General features: G+C 37.7%; 1 long non-coding RNA gene across 3 annotated transcripts in view; it reads right to left on the bottom strand.

The window, feature by feature from the left end:
* The window catches only part of LOC137176164 (uncharacterized), an 87,845-nt gene that overhangs the window by 19,776 nt on the left and 54,045 nt on the right, over positions 1-14,024 (bottom strand). The window contains exon 6 of one of the 3 annotated variants that reach the window (XR_010925817.1): positions 6,703-8,380. The exons of the other annotated variants lie outside the window; for them this stretch is intronic. This is a non-coding gene — a long non-coding RNA (uncharacterized lncRNA). Of the gene's footprint in view, positions 1-6,702; positions 8,381-14,024 lie in introns of those variants that run through there. 3 annotated transcript variants of the gene reach the window in all.

Genomic DNA, 14,024 nt, shown 5'->3' with positions numbered 1-14,024 from the left:
GTGAAAAGGTCAAACTGTGACTCTTGGATCTCTGAGCATTTTTGTTTTGTCTGCTATTGCAGATAAACACAGATCATCTAAACACTTACAGGGTACAATTGCTGAATAAATTATGTTTCATTTCCTCTTAGAAGAGTTATGTTTGCTGTTTCACAGTCTATTAATTATTAATATAGCTTGTATCATGACAGGTCTCCGAAATGCAAAAGTAGCCATAATCTGATTTATCAGCAGTTTAATAATCTGTAGTATATATATATTAACCTTACTATGCAGATCCTGTATCAGCTACACAGGACTGATTCACATTAGAAATATAGATTTGGCATCAATATCATTATAAAATTCATTGTTTCTGCCATCAGTCACATTCATTCAGTTACACACACACACACACAGTTATACAGATTTTAATATACAGATTTTTAAACTTGGTATCGATGCATCCCTGTTATACTTGTCAGACCAGTAGTTTTGAGTCTTTTCAACTTTAGTCAGACTTCACAAAAATGAGGATTTGACTTTACTACAGTGAGACTCTCTCTAAAGGCTTGACCCAAACTGACACTTAAGAGCAAAAGAAAAAACATTTAAGTCTGAAATTTAGACCCTAAAGATTTGGGACAATAAAAAACTTTCGCAACTACCTTGCAAACTGAAATCTTATGACTGTGACTTGGACAAGTACTGGAGGCTGAACTTTTGAGGTTTGCTTTGACAAGACTTCAGACCTGATTTGATCTTGTCCTGATTGACTTAGACTTGCCTCAAGAGACTAAATAACAGCACTTTATCCTGCTGGTCTTTTTCCCTCTGCTTGCTTCCACCTCTCTGTGCACTCCCATTGCTGTGATGATTTTGTTTTTTTTGCCATAAAAGTTATTCTAATCTCAGCCAGTTTCCCCCAAGTTTTCCCACAGCAATGATCCTCAGAACAGCCCAGTCTGAGACCAAGGGGGAGGCGGAGGAAAATATCAAACAGGCTATAATACACACATTCTTGTTGTGAGCAGGACACAGCACACAGAGTAGGAGTACAGACATTTCTTCACCTGTCATGACTGTCAAAACGTCTGTATTTGTGACTGGCTGGTTGGCTTCTGTGTCTCTGCACATCTGTAAAGACAACCAGCCAGTTGTCTTTCTATATGCCAAAGTAAATTATACGGCTTTGTGTTTGTGTGTGGGAGAATGAGTAAGAGAGGGTGAGATTGGCCTGCCTGTGTGCATGAGCATCCAAGTACAATATCTCTCAAATCTCTTCCTAATCTTGTTATAATTGCCTGGTGAGCCTCTCTGCTATCCTCCACCTTAATGATTCATCTTCCACCTGACCTTGCTATTTCACATTCACCTCCACAACAACAGAAAATTTCACAGTTCATAAAGTAGACACAAAAGTTCAGTCAGACACCAGATAAAACCTTGTACGTCCTCCCTTTGGAGTAATTGAGATTGTGTAAGCCTTAGCAAGAGGAAAAGAACAACACTGTTCGCATTTTTTAGAATGTAGGGAACACAAGGGTCCACTCAAAATTAAGCAATAAAAATATTAAGGGTAAACTTGTTTACAACCACAGGAACAAAGTATCTAGAGTTATTAATAAATGGGCTATGAACTCAAATACAGCTGAAACCATCGGTCAATTAATTAGTAATCGACAGAAAATTAGCAACATTTTTGATTGATTAATTGTTAAAGACAATGCTTTTCTTGTCTTATATTTAAAAAGTTGCACTAAAAATCTCAGAGATTTATGCTTTATTACTGTTCTCTGATTCTTCAGCTAATGATTCTCTGAAGCTGTTGTGGGAGCGTGATCTGGGGTAACATTTAGTTCTGAAGATTGGATCAAGATTTGCTATGGGATCTTTCCGAAATGTACTTCAATTACTATACATGAGCAAAATTTTACATTTTCCCATAGGATCTATTATATACCCCCGCAACAGCTCAAACCTCTGCTATGAATGTAAAACACATAAAGGTACATTTATCCAACTGTTTTGGTCATGTGATCACATCTAGAAATTTTAGAATGAGGTTCATTCTGTGATTCAAGATGTTACTGGTAAACAGTTTACACTGTCTTCCTTGTTTTATCTGTTAAATCTTATTTCGGAAAATCTTTGACACAGACAATAAATCTCTCTGAACAATTCTTTTATATCTAGCTTAAAAATGTATTTTCTGCAGTGGTCTGCCCCACATGTCCCTATGGTAGACATGTGGATATCACAGATATCAGCTCTTCTCCCACTCAAGAAACTGACCCATGATCTCAATCATAAATTGAAAATATAACAACTTCTGGAGACTCTGGAAACTCTGCATTCTTTCCTACAAAGACTCTGATTTGCTTGCTCATCCCTGGAAGGCAATGGCTGATTGCGTCATCTGTATGTGCCATTTAATTTTTTATTTCCTATCATATTCCTGTACTATTTATGTATATATAAATATATATATATATTTTTTTTTTTAATTTTTATATATTGCAGTGTCTGTTGTTGGTTTGGGGTGGCATTTTTCTGTTTGTATGTCTTACTGTTGTTGTAGTTTTTGATGTGAAGTGATGTGAATGTGTTTGTTAATTTAAAAATCAATAAATATAAAAATAGAATATGTGTTAAAAAAAGCATTGCACTGATTTGATACACCGGATCGGCACTGGCACTGACACCAACCTGATTAAATGGATCCGATATTGGCCATGGTGCGACCAATCCAGGTTGTTTGTCAGAGTCGTTATAAAATCTGGTGCTTTCATTTCATTTCATTCAGTCACAGTTTGCTGCAAACTCAGTTTGTAGCACCACAACAATCCCTGGCCCTATTCCAATGGCAGTGGGGTATTTAGGGAAAAAAGAGCAATACTGTGGTCGTATTAGGAGAGGAAAGTTGGATCTTTGGGTTTGCTCAGAGGAAACAAGCAATTTCATGATGTTTGAAGTGTGTTTTTTTACCTTCCTCTTCCTTGAAACACAACCAGTGAGAGTGATGTGTTTTTCTAGTTACTACTTTTTTTAATTTTTGCAATATGCACAGATGCCTCTGTATTAATGAAATATTGGTGGAAGCAACTTATTTAGAAAGTTTAAAAAAAAATATACACAAATCCAGGAAAAAACTCACTTGCATCAACAACAGCAGTTTGATCAGTATGATGGCAATTTGAGAGACCGGCCAAATTTGGGAAAGACTCAACCTCCAGACCCATGGGGACCAGCCTCAGAATTGATTGATTGATTTTATTTATGGATTAAACAGACACATTAAAAAAAATCCAAAGGATAGCACGTTAAAGTGAAAACACATATTTCCAACATGGTCCCAAGATGGTAAAAGACAAAGAAAACAGAAAGAAACACAAAGACATTCAACATAAACATTTAACAATACAATCCTGAGATCCAAAAACACATCACCACAATTTAAGAAATAAAAAATAACTTCCATATCAGAAAACAAGGACAGTTAAAGTAACAGTGTTACTGCAGATTTCATTATTAATCTAATAACCTGTTCCATAAAAAATTGCATTAAATAAATACCGAATAATATTATTTTGCAGTTTGTTCCTAAGTTTAGATGTTAAACCATTGTACCAAGCAGAACATGCATAATCGAAATGACTCTGTATAAATGATGACACGAGAAGTTTCTTAACAGAAAAGTCAAGAGGCCTTGTTCTGCGAAACAGGAGCTTGAGTTTGCTGGCACACTTGATAATATTTTAGCAGCAATAAATTCACAGGAGAGTGACTGTTCCAATATTATTCTTGAATATGAGACACTTGTCTAAGATACAATTTCAGCTCCATTACAAGAGACTTTCAACGTATTTGTTCTTGACAGCTTCTTCTTAGTTCCGAACAGGACTGACTCGGTTTTACCCAAATCTATTGAAAGCTTATCTGTGAGCCACTCTCTTACACTTTCTAATTCATTACTAATAGTGTTTTCAATCTCACTGACATCATTCCCAGATACCAGAATCATCAACAAGACAACAACAAGAGCTTGCATTTCACAGCCAATGGCATATCATTTGTAACCATAAGAAATAAAAGAGGCCCTAGAATAGTATCTTGCGGCACTCCATATGTAATATCCTGAGATTTTGATATATCCCCTTCAACACTACAGACTTGAGTTCTTCCTGTAAGGCAAGAAGTGAACCATTTAACAGCAGTATGTCTAAAACCCATGCACTGTAGCTTTGACAACAGTACAGTATCATTCACTGTATCAGAGGCTTTTTGCAAATTGAGCAAGATCTTGCCAACACACTTTCCTTCATCAAAGTTTTGTCTAACAAAGTCAAACAGATGAATAAGACAGGTTTCAGTAAAGTATGCAGCTCTGAAGCCAGACTGAGGCTCATACAACAAATTTTGTCTGACTAAATGCTCCTCAACCAGCTCAAACACATTCAAAAACCTTAGACATGGTTGTTAAATTTGATACTGGCCTGTATTCCCAAAATTTGATTTACTTGTTTAAAAGGGGAACAACCCTGGCCCTTTGCAGTTCACATGGGAATTTACCCTGACTTATAGATAAATATACTATACGAGTAATTACACTAGCACTATCCCTAAGAAATCTGGCTAGAAAAAGATCCAAGCCAGTTGTTTTGATTGTGGATAATGCAGATAGACACGTCCTTACCCTTTCCACTGAAACAGGACTTATCTCAAATACATCAGGAACATTTTTGTCTTTGTAAAAATAACTCACAAATGATAGGCCATATCTCCCTGAACCACAGGGTAATTTATCAACCAAACTAACAGCAATGGTTTAAAAAATATATATATTAACTAGCAACTTCCATTTATAAAAGCACAACTTATTCTCAATGACTAGTCCAATATTGCCAGATTTCGTTTTGGACTTTCCTGTGGAGCGCATTTCTTTAAGTATTTTCCATATTTTTTTCGGCTGGTGTGAATTTTCAGCAATAGCATCCACATAAAATTGGGACTTTAAGATCTCTGTTTTATATCTGGTTTGATTTCTAAAGTTAGTATATATTATATTATTTTATCATAATCAGTAGGCAATTTTGATTTCCTAAAATATAAATCTCATTGTCTAATAAAATCTAAAATCTCTGTGTTAATCCAATTTGGACTTCTTTGTTTAATTCTAGTCTCTTTCATTGGAGCAACAGCATCAAGTTCAGCTATAAAATGCTCTTTAAAAAGAGTCCAAGCCTTATCAACATCCTTGTTACCCAAAACCCAATCACTCTCAGAAAGCCTATGTTTAAACTACTCAATTGAGTAATGTTTTGTACATCTGAACCTAAGAGAGCGGTGATTTCCAGTATTTATCTGTGATTTCGATATCTTAGAAGTGCAAAAAATTACTTTATGATCGCTTAAGGTAATATCAAGGAACTCATCTCAGCCAGGACCAGCAACCCGACTCGTCCTGCTCCAGAGCAGTGACCTCAACCCCTGACTTTATCAGCCAACGACAAAATTCCAGCCCATTCAACAACATAGGAAAACGTTCCCCTAGATTTCTGAAAAGAATATGATGCAGAAAGGTTTTCATTAATTTTGGTTAAAAAAATTAAGAAAAATTAAGAATTTATCTTCAACCACTATTTTTTTGATTTTTTTTTCCATAACCAACTGATTCAATTTCCGTAACCTTTCATTGCTGTAATCTAAATTGCTGATTCATCCATAATTTGGTAATATGCTCCTCACAATTTCATTTCATTCATTTTACACAGTCATGACTTCCATTTTTTTGCTTACATCCCATGTGCTCATTATATTGTGTTATAGTGTGTATATATATGGTATTCCTCACTTAAAATGGTGTTTAACCTCAGACTATCTAAATTCAGATTCACTGTCTTTACTTACTGTAGTTTATTTCCAGCAACTCATCCTGCCACTAACTTGTGTTTTCATACAACTTAATACACACAATATTGGAAAACATTTCTTAGAAAAAAGTAAAGCCAGGCAGACTTGGCGTAAATTTTTAAATCAGATTTACCACAATCTTTTCACCATCTGTGTGAATGTTTCTGTGTGTATGCACGTTTTTGCAACTGTAAAATTGAATGAGAACGTTTAGGGACAGGAGTCTGAGATGACAGAGGAAGGGAGATAATTTGGTGAGGAGGTGCTTAGAAACTACTTTTGTTGCCATGGTGATAGACATCAAATGTAAACACTGACCAATCCAATCTTCTTATAGAAGGGAGAGGGTCGGGAAAGGTAGAGAGATAGACAGAAGTCAATCATACAACCAGCCAGAAAGAATTAGACCAACTCAGGCAGACAGCCAGACAAACACATGCAAATTCAGAAGAGAAACAGAAACACACACACAACCTTTCCCATGGCCAGGTAGAGACTCTGTGCTTGGGGACAGTGTTGTTCCAGAGAGATTATGAGGTACATGGGTGGCATAGATCCCATCACGGCCTTAGGCATGCAGGCTAAAGTCAGTCAAGTCACTAACACCTATGCAATGCCCAGGGGAGCACAGACAGAATTACATTCGCCACATTCAATCTCTGAGCAGGGCCTCGAGATGCATGTGTTTCGTGGAAATAATGTAGAAATGGGAAAACAATGAAATTGAGGAGATTATGCTCTCTCTAGCCTCATCTAAATTCTGTTCCCACTGGACCAATACAGGCATTTTCAGAGATGCTACCTTTAAGTGGTAACCTTGTTTCTGGGTACCAAAGAACATTCCTAATTCAAATCCCTCCGGGATAGAGCCCACTCAATTCAGTAAAATGGAATATTGTGAAATACCATTGTACTTTATATTAATGATATTGAACATGCTGTACACACACTTCCAAACATCTGAAAACCAAACATGGAAGCCTTTGGGGCATAGAGGCTTTAAGCCCTTCAACAAACAAAGAGGAATCAGCTCATTTTAAAAGGGTTGGTTCACTCTTAATATCCTCAACTTTTTTTATCTCTTATCTGAAGTTCCATCTGTTCATCAGGACAATTTCACTGTTTCTCTTAAGTTTATATCAATAGAGGGTAGACTAAATAAGAGAAACACCTCTTAATTTAACAATACAGTTCAACAGCAGTGCACGACAAACACAACACCACCTCCGAAATTACCTTAAAGTTAAATCAACGACTAAAACAGTTTCAACAAAAACTCAACATTATAAGCTTAATGAGGGTAGGATTTACTGCAAGGCTGTTGTATTAGACTGCATTAATGACAGCTGGGTGTAACTAATAAACTGACAACTGAGTGTACATTTTGTTCTTGACTGGCTTGCTTCCTTCAGCCTGAACACGTCTTTACAAAATAGATTTCAGCGAAACTGTTCATGGGCCACAGTCATAACTGGGTCTTGATTTCTAGAGACAGACGTGTACATTTTACTAAACATAGTAATAACTTTTTGGCCCTTTGAGCACCATAAACCAAATCTAACTGAGCTCTGTTGTATTGGGGTAAGGCAAATAGACCTCTCCAAATTTCTGTCAATCACACAAAAACTGTCTGCACTCCAGGTAAGAGGAAAAATAAGTATATATAAATTTTGGGTGACTTAAGGCTAAATTAAGCCAAAGATAGCCTTGTGTGTCATTGCCCATGGACATGCCCAGCCAATCTTTCACTGCTGTATCCCATCTATAAGCAGTCTGCCTCTGGCACTATTCAGAAACTAACCAGATGGCAGGACAGCAACGCTGGTGGTGTGACTGCTTTACTCAAGAAAATTACAACATGACTGCACAGCTGTTTTAAACATATTGTGCAAAGCTTTTCATCCATGCTCACAGTTATATTGTATTGTCATGAATATAGCATATTTTACTTAATCAAATTTATAAATCTTCCATGTTTCTCGAAGGGCTGTTAAGTATGAACATTTTATGTCCAGTTTTGTGCCTGTGTTTGTGTGTGTGGTAATGAAAGGTGGACCATATCACCATGTGTTCCCTCCATCTGTCACCTGGTGAATCACCGAGTCCAGGGGCGGTGATCCAGCCCCCCAATATGTAGAATTGCAGGAAAGAGTGAGGAGGAGTGGGGCCAACATCCGTATCACTCTAATGGACATGGGGCCCAGATCTGGGTTGGTGTGTGTCTGTATTTCTTCATGTATGGATGAATGAATGTATACATTCATAACCGCCAACCCTGTTATTGTCATTGGGTCTCCCAGAATAGGCCGTGACCTCCAGAGTTTTGCTGACAGACAGATGGACAGAGCGACACAGGCAGCAAGGCAGACCCTTTTCCTCAACCCGCAGCAGAGGTCATTAACTGGGACTGTGATCCTTTTCAGTGGTCATTACATAGAAGCCAACGGGTCAGTGACTTTGGGGACGGATGGAGGGACACTGAGGGAGTCTGAGGAATGGAGGGCAGCAGACATATTGTCAGAGTCTGTAATTACAGGGCAGTGTCCATTCAATCATGCAATCGGTTGCTTGTGTGTGTGTGTGTGTGTGTGTGTGTGTGTGTGTGTGTGTGTGTGTGTGCGTATGTGTACATACGTGGCTACATGTGCAATTCTGTGTATGTTAGTGGATTTGTGCCCCGATTACTGTGTCATATAGCGGCTCACAACAATTACAGTAAATGCTGTTTGCTACAAGTGATGGAACAAACTGTGACTATATATAGGTACATTTATTCAAGTACTGTATGTTAAGTGCAACTTTGAAGTATTTGTACTTTGAGAGTTTACATTTGATGTTACTTCATTACATTAAAGAGGAAAACTAATGACAGTTACTCATGATTTTACACGACAAAACCTGTAATAAGCTTAGACAATGATGCTTTCCTACACAGTAAATTAGCAAAAAAAATATATAACAGATTAAATAAGTTCAGTATATTTACAAATATACACTTCCTGAAGTAAAATTTTGTATGCAGGGCTTGTACTTGAGTATTTTTACATTGTGGTATTGCTACTTTCATTTAAGGATATGAATACTTTATCCACCACTGCTGGCTACTTAACATTCATGGCAATTTCCATCGTGACTAATCCTATATTATAAAACTGGGGAGCCTGAAGTCTGGCTCATACCAAGCAGCACGCCGACAGCTGCCTGAGTTTCCATCTGTTCATCAGATCCTTTCCTCAATTGTGTTGGTGGTGCTCAGAATTTGATTGCAACCTCTTACTGTGCTGGTTTTTTACGTGTTTATTCCAGCTGTTCAAATCTGATAGGCAGCTGGCCTTTTACGGTACGTGTTTATGTAAGGTGTGTCTGTGCATGCATGTGTTGGTGTGAATGTGTGTGCTATAAGTCGTGTTTGTGGGTGTGTGTATATGACGCAGTGAAAAGACGGCAGACACAGAGTGAGAAGAGCATTTGTCGTTACTGACAGAATCAGAAACAACAAGCCGAGCAGTGGAACACACAGCTGATTGAGCTGAAGATGGCAATTAGGAAATGTGCTGTGAAATAGCTCAACAATGCCATCACTCCTCTGATACTTTGCTCAAATTCTTTTAAAATCACATATTCAGGACAGAGCAGTGTATCGGTTAACAACAAACACGAAAGGGCCGTGGCTCTGCTGATAGTGAAAATTAAGCTCCTGCAAGAGCTGCGAAGATGAGCTCAGGGAAAAAGAAAATCATCATGACAAGAATTCTGAGGCACACTCACAGTGTTGAAATGCAGAAGCTGACTAATAGCATTACATGGTTTGTCTCCAACAGACAAACAAGGAGAACTTTGACAGCTTATGAAAAACAAACTTACCTCATGAGATGCAGTCTTGTAAACAAGCTTTGTATGCCAGATTTGTCTAACTGAGAATATGCCACTTAACTCTTGGTGCAGGTGTGAATTGTAGTCTTCATACAATGAGCAGAAAAGTGACATGCAGTGTTGTCGCTACAGTGGCTCAAGCCGCTGCTCTTTTGCTTTCTTGAGCTAAAGTCACCTTCTAGGCTGATCAAATTACAGTTATTATAATTAATTTATAGTTATTTTTATAAAAGTACTAGTATATTGTTGTCCCTGCTGCTGACAGCTAAGAAAGTCTGCATTTTTTGGTCTAGAACATGATGTAGGTGATTTAATCAGCAGTTATGATTGGTCTCAATGTATGCCTGAAACTATATTGCTGTATGATCATTTTGTTCTTCATTGGTTCTCATTATTCAGTAAATTAGCATAAAGCACACTGCATGGAGGCTATACTTGTGTTTGGTTCTGAGGTCAGTGGTCATTTGCAACAGTTTTTGTTGAAACCTTTGTAATGTGTATTAAGATTTGGGGACATTTTCAGTGCTTTTATAATTTCTTTAAAAATATTCTTGCCCATTCTGTTTAATCTCATTTCATCATGTTGGGTTAGACATCTTGGAGCTCATGGTTGCTGATGACTGCAATAGGGTTAGGGTGCCCTTTTTTGTGGGCTGCTACCTCTCACAATGATGTCCCTGATGCAGAACGCAGAGAGAACAGAGAATATTGCAGCTATGCCAAAATCCCCCAACATGTCTTGTTATATGCCAAAAGTAGGTTTTATCAGGTCTTGAAATCCAATTAAAATAAATTGTGCAAGGTCAAATCAGAGTGTGTGTCCAGGGAAAAGCCAGCCATACTTCCTCACAATGAAAAGATTTCATCCAACAAAAATTTTCTACCAAAAACACTTATTTCAGCGCCATATTCTTCGATTTGTTATATGGTCCCTTGTGATCTCCCATGCCATTTCATGAAAATATCATGTGGTTTTATAGCAGCTCCTAAAGCTGAATTAAATTTCTCTCTTATGACAGCTAGCCATATCTTCAGTCTCAAGAGAAATTTACCACATTTTGTAGCTTTCCAAGATCTTAAACATATAATTAATTCAATTTCCTTGTCAGGGTCTTTTTCTTCTCTTTAATTAATGACATATCATCTGCTCCATAAGAAGGGAAGGTTCATCTTGTGTCACGTCGTTGTCAGAATTATGACAGACACACCAATAGAGAATCACAATTAGAAAGAATCTGAACCTTATTGGATGAAATGACAAGATAACATAATTGACAAATGATTTCACTTTGCATGCATATAATTTAATTGTTTCTGAACGGCGGTTTGCTTTAGTTCCGTCTGGTCTAATGAGATATACACAAAAAGCGATTAGCATCGGTAGCTGAACAGCCTCACAGAGCTTTTTATAAATCTATTCTACACAACACATCCTCTAATTGCTCACATTACGTTGAACTGAAACTGCAGATGCCAATCATTAATGCAACACAGAGCCCACTGAGAACTCCAAAAAGCCACTCTTGACCTTGACTTTTGCTTGACTAGATTCTGAGTTTTTTTCTTTTCTTCTCTGTGTCCAGTGCAAATGCATTGGTGCAGCACCCACAACTTAAAAGGCATACTGTGCAGGATCTTCCTAAAAAACCATACACTCATTCAAAAATAATCCCTCTCAATCATCACTTATGACCTACTAGAAGTGTGTGGCAGTGTATGTATCTACAGACATCCTGCCCTCTGCTTGTATTTTCATATTTTCTTATTATTTTGCTGTGTTTGGGACATTTCTTGTTTCTGGGTGTCAACCTTTGGGCAGTGGGTGTGTAGCCCCCAGCCACTAACAGTGCACAGGGTGTGAGGTCAGGACTCATAGCATTGCGACCAGGTTACATAACTGTCTCCATCTCTTCCCTCTGCTCTCTGTCTGTCTGTTTGACTGAGGGTGGCGCTGAGCTCCACACACACAGAGCAGAGAAGACACAGTGGACACCCTTCATTGACCCTCTAGCTCGCTTGATCACTGCTGCTCTCTCTCTCGCTCATGCTCTAAGCTCGCTCTGGTGTCATTGAGCCAGGACGAAGGGGCCGATTTTTAATGCTGTGTTTACAAACAGCAACCAACAAATCCTGCATAGTATGCCTTTAATATTGTCACTCTCTCATAAATACAATCTCAAACACATTCTGTTAAGAAATAACGCTCCCTAAAAGTCAATCATGAATTGACTTTCTATGAATTTATCCAAACATTGATGTATTCATTGATTCAATCTTCTCCTGGTAAGGATGGTAATTAAAGGTTCTTAGTGGAGTGGTCTAGGGTAATCTGGGGCCAGTTAAAAGCCTTAACGCCTGGCACTGTGGGATTTAATTGGTACTGTGCCATTTATATGATTAACAACCAACCAAGGTCTGCCACCTAAAAAGCCCTCTTTACTCTTGGCAATTCATTAGTATAGAGGGTGTTCTGGACTCTAATGAAAAGAAAATGTGTTGATACAATAGCCTCGTTAATTTCCAGAGATCATATTTGCTGTGATCCTATTCGTTGATTATCAATCAATTTCATTGCTATCTGGCCTTGGGGGCATGGAGGCAATGTACTGTTTTATGGTGATGTGCATATTTGCAATTCTATTGATAGACAAAAAGAATCATTTGAGGCTGCCATTATGCACACTAAGAAATGCAGAACAGCATTTTAAAGGAAATTAAAGCAACACGGGAAAATGGAAAATGTTAATGGTTGTCTTGTAGATAAGAGTGCCATATGTCATTGTTTTTTTCCCCATGTCTTGTTGTGTAGTGTAAGAGTCTGGCAAAAGAAATATACTCATGTGACTGTACTTATTTAATAATGATGCCAGTAAAAACTGCTGGTAACAATTACTCATTTCACCTGATGAAGGTATAAGACCAAAAGGTGATTCTCTGGTTTCTTCAGCAAAAAGTTTGTTAAAAAATACTGTTTTCAGTATCTTGTGTTTTACAAAATACATTTACTGGGTTCCCAAAAATGCCTCCTTGCTCCCAGCTATAGAACAATTTGACACAACTCAACTTTGAGAAAAATATAAAAACAATATTGGTAATTTGTGGTGGTTAAGGCCACAACATGCATAAATTGAATGATTCTGATTCTAACACTACAGAGTTTTGGTATCAACAAAGATACTGTGATAGACAGCAGTACATGCAGCTACACTGCACCAGTTATCACTAGGATTGTCTCATTTGTCTCTTTCTCACTATTGTGGGATATATGTTACTGCATCATGAATATTGAAGCTCAACTTAGAAATGCAGATGTTTACGACAGGATAATTGGCTTAACTTTTCAGCCTGCATGTGTTTTTTTCCAGTTACTTTTCATTCTAAAATGGCAACTTACAATTCACCTATGGCACAAACTTTTGTTAGAATAAATGCCAACGAAGTGAGTTGATTAGTGCAGAGCAGCATGAAACTGGCATGGTATCAAGTGTAGAAGGAGCTTGCTACAAGCAACAGATTCCATATCCTTGCAATCACTGCAATGATTACCTCAGATGAGCACATGCTTCCCCACAGGAACACTCAGACATATTAAAAATGGTAAGAAGATATGCCAAAAAACAGAAGATCTGACTATTCTGTATGGCTGGCATTGTGGTATCTATATTTGTGGTAACTATATTTTTGAGATGAATTGTTGTGTTATGTCTAATTTTAAAAAAAAACATTAAACAAAATTTTAAATTATTACCATATACAGTGGGGTCCAAAAGTCTGAGACCACATTGAAAATCTCTAACATTTTCACTTAAATCTGGAAATAATCAGACATATTTAGGTTTCTGCAGTATTTCTAGGTCAGCAATCAGATTTAAGCAAATTTGTGGCATTGACCAACTTAACTCCGTTGTACACAACGTCAGATGTCCTTGAGTTGTAGCTCTTCCATTGAAGCATGTGTTCAGATGACACTCAGGTGGATTTGATCCACTCAGAGGCTCATTCAAATAACTCAACTTGCAGCCAGTGTTCACTTGTTATAAATATGGCTGTGCCTCAAGTTTCAAGCAGATCATTGCTAACTAAATAACGCTGTGATCGTGGGAAACATGGCATTACAACTAAGTGAAAGTGTCACAAGTCAGATGGTTATTCAAAGCAAAGAGGTGGCTTTCTCAGTGTCAAATCATGGCTAAATTGAAGGATTCTAAGGGGGCAGTACATGGAACTCTAAAACCCTTTGCAGAAACTGGATCAGTTGT

This window comes from Thunnus thynnus, chromosome 23, assembly GCF_963924715.1.
Source record: "Thunnus thynnus chromosome 23, fThuThy2.1, whole genome shotgun sequence".
In the NCBI taxonomy this organism is placed as follows: Eukaryota; Metazoa; Chordata; class Actinopteri; order Scombriformes; family Scombridae; genus Thunnus; species Thunnus thynnus.
The sequence above is the reverse complement of the archived record's forward strand: the minus strand, read 5'-3'. Positions and strand labels throughout refer to the sequence as shown.